General features: G+C 37.2%; 1 protein-coding gene across 1 annotated transcript in view; it reads left to right on the top strand.

The window, feature by feature from the left end:
• Positions 1-6,134, top strand: part of IPMK (inositol polyphosphate multikinase) — a 39,400-nt gene that overhangs the window by 13,603 nt on the left and 19,663 nt on the right. The gene's annotated exons all lie outside the window — the stretch shown is intronic.

Below are 6,134 nucleotides of genomic sequence, written 5' to 3'. Positions count from 1 at the left end.
GTTGTCCCCTGCAGGGCCATGGGCCAGTGAGGAGCATCTCGTCTCATAGTGGGGTTGGCCATGTGGTCCTCTCTGTGGACTGGCTGCTGTTTGGCCTAGTGGGTCAGGTATCCATTTCATTTTTAAAAGGTCCTTAATCTGCACTGGTAAATTGATTTAGCTAATTGGTGGTGATGCACAGTTTGAAAAACACAACTGAGAGGTGAATTGTAGTTCTGAGAAATGCTAAGTAAATGTTTATACTACAAGATTTCCCATAGCCTTACATGTGGTATTAATGTACACTGTGAATCGCTAAAGCAGGGTTCTTAATCTTCCTAATGCCACGACCCTTTAATACAGTTCCTCATTGTGGTGATCCCCAACTATAAAATTATTTTTGTTGCTACTTCTTAACTAATTTTGCTACTGTTATGAATCATACTGTAAATGTGAAAGGGTCGTTCGACCCCCAAAGGGGTCCCGACCCACAGGTTGAGAATTGCTATAAAAGGAAGAGTGCATGTTTAACATTTATTTAACGTTATGACTAAGAGTATGTCTTTCAATTCCTATTCCTATACTTTGGAAGTTTAGTCAAATAGTAAAAGTAAAGTAAGATATTTCGGGAAGATAAACTGTTGAGAGTAAGAAATCCAAGTGATTTGCATTTTATAATGATTTTCCCATCAACCGTGCAACTTTGGGCATTTCATGCAATCTCTGATTCTAAGTTTTCTTATATATGTAAAACAAAGAAGATAGATTCATTACTTGTGTAATGATGTTGAAATTACTGTACTTTTTCCAGTGTCTTAATACTATATCCAGTACACAGTTGTTAAAATAAATATTTTGATCTAACGTGGACTTTATATGGAGGTTATAAGGTTCCTTTATTAGCTCTGCAGTGTTAAGATCTTTTATGTGTTGAATAAAATGAGTATGACTAATAACTCTGGACAGTTGTATGAGAAAATCTGTGATTGGTTGGTGCCTTGAAGGCAGGCCTTGTCAGTTTCCAGAGCCCACTTCAAAAGAAAGGAACTCAGAACTACCTTCAAAGGGCTTACCCCCCCAGTTTTTGTGAGCTGTAAAGAGGTGTCAGTAAGGACATCAGAGGCTTTCCAGTCGAGTCTGATGGGGTGCCAAGCCCTGGCACCGCCTCTGTCCCTGGGGACTTCATTGCTCTGCTCTCGCCACTGCTCTGCTGCATATCCCCAGAGGCTGGCTTCAGCGTAGTGAGCTCATGGCGGGCACAGTTCCCGCCGTGTGTCTCTAGAGTTGTCCCCAATGGTGCTATGGGTCAATGAGGAGCGCTGTGTCCCATGGTGAGACCGGCCCTGTGGTCATCTCTGTGCATTGCTGTTCTGAGAAGGAACTTTGTCCTCAGGGCTTGGTGAGCCAATTTCACTTATTTTAGAATATTTTCATCACTCCAACAAGAAATTTGTTATCAGTTGCCCTGTATTTTCTTTGTATTTGCTTTTCCTCTAGGAAGCACTTGAATCTACTTTCTATCACACTAAATTTGCCTATTTGGGCATTTTTCTATATATAGAATTATATGTTTTTTTAATTAATATTTTTTATTGGCTTCGTTCACTTAAGCACAGTGTTTTCAAGGTTCAAAATACAGTATGCATCAGTACTTGTTCCTTCCTTTGTATTGATGAACACTGGTAAGATGGATTGTGTTGTTCTGTCTGCCCACTGCTATCAAGTCAGTTCCAACTCACAGCAACATTACATAGGGTTTGCAAGGCTGTAAATCTTTTTAGCAGATAACCTCATCTTTCTCCTGGAGAGAGCAGCTAGTGGATTTGAACTCCAGGCTTTGTCATTACCAGTCTAACCCTTAGCCAACAGCACTATCAGGTATCCTTTCTGTTGTTGTTAGGTTCTCTGGTGGCATAGTGGTTTCATGATGGGCTGCTAACCACAGGGTTACCAGTTTGAAACCACCAGCTGCTCTGCTGGAGAAAGACAAGGTCTCCTACTCCTATAAAGATTTATCTTTCCAGAATCCCACAGGGGCAACTCTACCCTGTTCTATAGGGTGCCTGTGGATCAGAATTGACTCAGTATCTCTGAGGATTTGGGTTTTTTTGGTACACCTGCACATTTCATTATAAACTTTGGCCTCAGAATTTTCTGTTCAGTGCTTTCACTTCATTTTTCCATTTTTCCAGTAGCTTTAGCTAGCTACTCTTGTTAAAGTTTAAGAGCAATTGTCCAAATTCTCTTTTGACATTCATTTTGGTGTTTTCTTTCTTTTAATGACATTTTACATTATTCATATATGATGTTCATACTCCTCTGGTCTTCAGTCATTAATATTCAGTGCATCAAATCTGTTCTTGGTATAGTGTCTACATTCAAATGGAGGGGTATGCTTGCTTAACGTAATATTTTAGCTCTTGGGACTTGATTTCAATTTCTTCAAGCTTTAACATGAACTTTAAAATAAGCAGTTGATGATCTCATCTACCATCAACCCATGGACATTCTTTGACTGGTAATGTTAAGTTTTTCCATCTTCTCTTTCCATAGATTCCGTTTCTTTGATTCCTGTGTATTCCATTTAGTGAGGTCCTAGTGCATAATCACTGCCTGTGCTGTTGAGAAAATGTATTTGCAATAATGGATAAGTCTTGAAAGTCTTTCTCTTACCAAGGCCATATTTTCTAACTACTACCCCTCCCTTTTTTTAAATTTCCACCAGTAATTATCAATATATTTTGATTGTATTTTTAAATTTCAGACTGAAGAAATTGATACATTGTAATTTTTGGTGTATAAATTTCAATAATATTCATATTAACTGGTTTTCCCTGTAGGTGGATGATATTTTTCTATCACATTGTACTTCAAAATCTTGAAATATTCTTTTTGACAATGAAAATGACACCATTCCTTTTCAGTTCATTCTTAGTTCTCATAGTGACATCTTTACTTTTTAGATATGTGCCAAACTCCAGTTTGTTCTTAGATTTAGATAGTCTTCTTATCTATTTAGCATTCCTGATAACTCTTATTAATTCAAATTTATATGTGGTTTTCTGTGTAGACAGTTATATATCTTATGATTAGTACTCGTGTGTTCTCCCCTTCAATTTCCTATACTTCTGTCAAGGACTAATACTTGGGAGTACTTTCTTGTCATTTAATAGAAAGGTTTCTAACATCCCCTGTTAAAAGTGTTTGGTTGATGCTTCTTACCATGTTAAGAAAATTGCCTTCTATGTAAATTGGGATCCTGTAAAGAAACAAAGGGTATAGCCAGGCAGTTTATTAATGGGGAAATTTACAAAGGTGTGGTCAGTGCTCTAGACAATCTGCAAGAGGCTTTGGGAAGAGGGAATGAGTTCTGGAAATCAGGGATGGCCATATTTTGGGGAATACCAAACCAAACCAAACTTAATGCCATTGAGATGATCCCAACTCAGAGACCTATAGGGTAGAATAGAATTTCCTGAGAGTTTCCAACATTGTACACCTTTACAGGAGTGGAAAGCTCTGTTTTTCTTCCTCAGAACTCTGGTGGCTTCTAACTGACCTAATGGTTAGCAGCCCAGCGCATAACCACTATGCCTTGCAAAAGATAGGTCCATTATTACGGAATTAATGATTTGAAAATCCACCCAATAGGCTTGACCTTTTGTCTTCTGTCTGGCCTTGAAATTGACAGGGAGTTTGTTTATAGGGTGAGCAGAACTCCCATGTTTTAGGGCCTTGCATGTTTTCTGCCTCCGACAGGATACGATGTTACCACTTTATTTAATGGTTTTGTTGTAATTGTTTATTTTTTTAAATCATTTTAATGGGGGCTCTTACAGCTCCTACAACAATCCATACATCCATTGTATCAAGCACATTTGTACATATGTTGCCATCATCCTTTTCAAGACATTTTTCTGCTTGAGCCCTTGATATCAGCTCCTCTTTTATTTCCTCCCTCATTTTAATTTCCTCCCTCTTTTCCTCCACTTTTTTTTGTGTGTAATCCAAGTGGGTTTTCATAAAGGACAGAAGCCGTTTCAGGCGTTGCAGTACTGAACACAGCCAGAGAGAGACCGAGGCCCGGCAGCTCAGTCTGTGGAGGAGCAGCTGGAAAAGAGTTCTTCCACTTTTTTATTGTTTGTTTTGGGCACAAATATTTGAGTGTTTCCTTCTCTGATGGATTTTTGCTTTACACAAGCTCCGACTTTTATAGGTTTTACTTATAAAACCTATAAACCCAGTTCCACAAAATTTTAGGGCACCTCAATAACATCAAGAGAAATCCAGAACAGAACACATCCTTTGGACCTGGGCACTTGGGGTTCCTACACTGAGAACCTCTTAGACTCAAAAGATAGAGCCGTTATACTGAAGACAGATAACTAAAAACAGCAAAAAAGCAAACAAACAAAAAACCCTCACTGCTATGAGTTGATAAAGACTCACAGCAACCCTATAAGACAGAGTAGAACTCTTTCATCTTTATTTGACATTTGTATCTATTTTTGGTGAGGTTTCTGTTCAGAACTTTTGCCCGTTTTGTAATTGAGTTGTTTGTTTTCTCAACCATATTTGCAAATATCGCTTACTTATCTGTGACTTATCATTTCATTCTCCTAATGACATTGTTCACAGAGGAGAAGTTTTTAATTTAAACGAAATTCAACCCTCTCAGTTTATTCTTTTGTGTAGTACTTTTGAGTTGTAACTAAAAAGTCATTCCCAAACTACACCTGGCCTGTATATTTTTCTTTCCTTTCTTCCAGAAGTTGTATGGTTCTGTTCCTAACGTTTAGCGAGACGGGGCCATGATTCTCAATGTAGTTATCCCTGTGATGTGATCAGCCAGCCAGTTGGAAGGAAATTGTGGTGGCATACAACACCTTTACTTAGGTCATATGTACAAGGATCCTATGTAAGAGGAATTTCCCTGGAGTGTAGCCAGCATCACTTTTTATAAGACATAAAGGGAGAGAAGCAAGCAGAGAAGAGGGAACTATTATTAAACCAAGAAAGCCAGGAGCTGAGTGTATCCTTTGAACTCTGCTGATAGCTGCCTGGACGTAGAGAAAGAATGGTGTCAATATACCCGGAGATCTGTCAGGAATGCATGGCCCACAGATGTTGAAAGGAGATCACAAGGACCTTCTCCCAGACCCTGCAGAGAAAACTTTCCCTTAGAGCTGGTGCCCTGAATGTGTACTTCTAGCCTCCTGAGCTATGAAAGAGAATACATTTCTGTTACAGTCTTCATTTGTGGTTATTTCTAGTGTAACAGTATGAGATAACTAAGACCATGGGTCTGTGAACCATTTTGAGTTAATTTTTATAAACATAAGCTCTGTTCGTGTTTTTGCATGTGGATGTCCAGTTTTCCCTGCATCATATTTTGAAAAGACTTATTTTTTCTCCAATGAATTGCCTTTGTTCTTTTGTCAAAGGTAGTTGACTTTATTTTCTAGTTTCTCTATTCCTTCCCCCTAATTTGTCTATTCTTTTAAAATACTTATTTTTCTGATCACTACAACTTTGTAACTAAGTCTTGAAGTCAGGTAATGTCAGTCTTCTAAATCTGTTCTTCAGTATTGCTTGAGCTGTTTTTTGTCTTTTGCTTTTCTATAAAAACTTTAACATCAGTTTGTTTTGATGTCCACGAAATAGCTGACTTGGATTTTTATTGGGAATGTAGAATTAAATTTTTATATAATTATTTTGCATGAACATGATAAATAGAATCGTGCCACTAAGTTTTCATAAGCGTTTTGTACTAGAAAGCATTCATCATCTTAGATATTTAAGTAGACCATATTTGGATAGAGTTTGTTGCATAGTATGTCTTACAAGTTGTTTTTAAAACAAAGACACACCCTTTCATATCTAGGAAAAAAACTAGAATCTGGTTTTGCATATTTAGGAATTTCTTGTGTCATAATTTCTAGAATTGTGAATTATAAGTTAAACAATTTAATGAGAAATGTTTATATTTAATTTCTTAAAGGATAATTTTTGTTAAAAAGTTAAATCATGACTTCTATATAGATATAAAATAAATGTGTTAAAGATTTAATTTATTTCAGTATTTAATAAGGAAACCAGGCAGATGTTAGAACTGGTTTGAAAGAGAAGCCAAATAAGTACAAATTTACATTAAA

This window comes from Echinops telfairi, unplaced genomic scaffold, assembly GCF_000313985.2.
Source record: "Echinops telfairi isolate 266 unplaced genomic scaffold, ASM31398v2 ScPeMD7_70;HRSCAF=299, whole genome shotgun sequence".
Taxonomy (NCBI): domain Eukaryota; kingdom Metazoa; phylum Chordata; class Mammalia; order Afrosoricida; family Tenrecidae; genus Echinops; species Echinops telfairi.
Note: the sequence above shows the minus strand (reverse complement) of the source record. Positions and strands in the feature narration are given on the sequence as shown.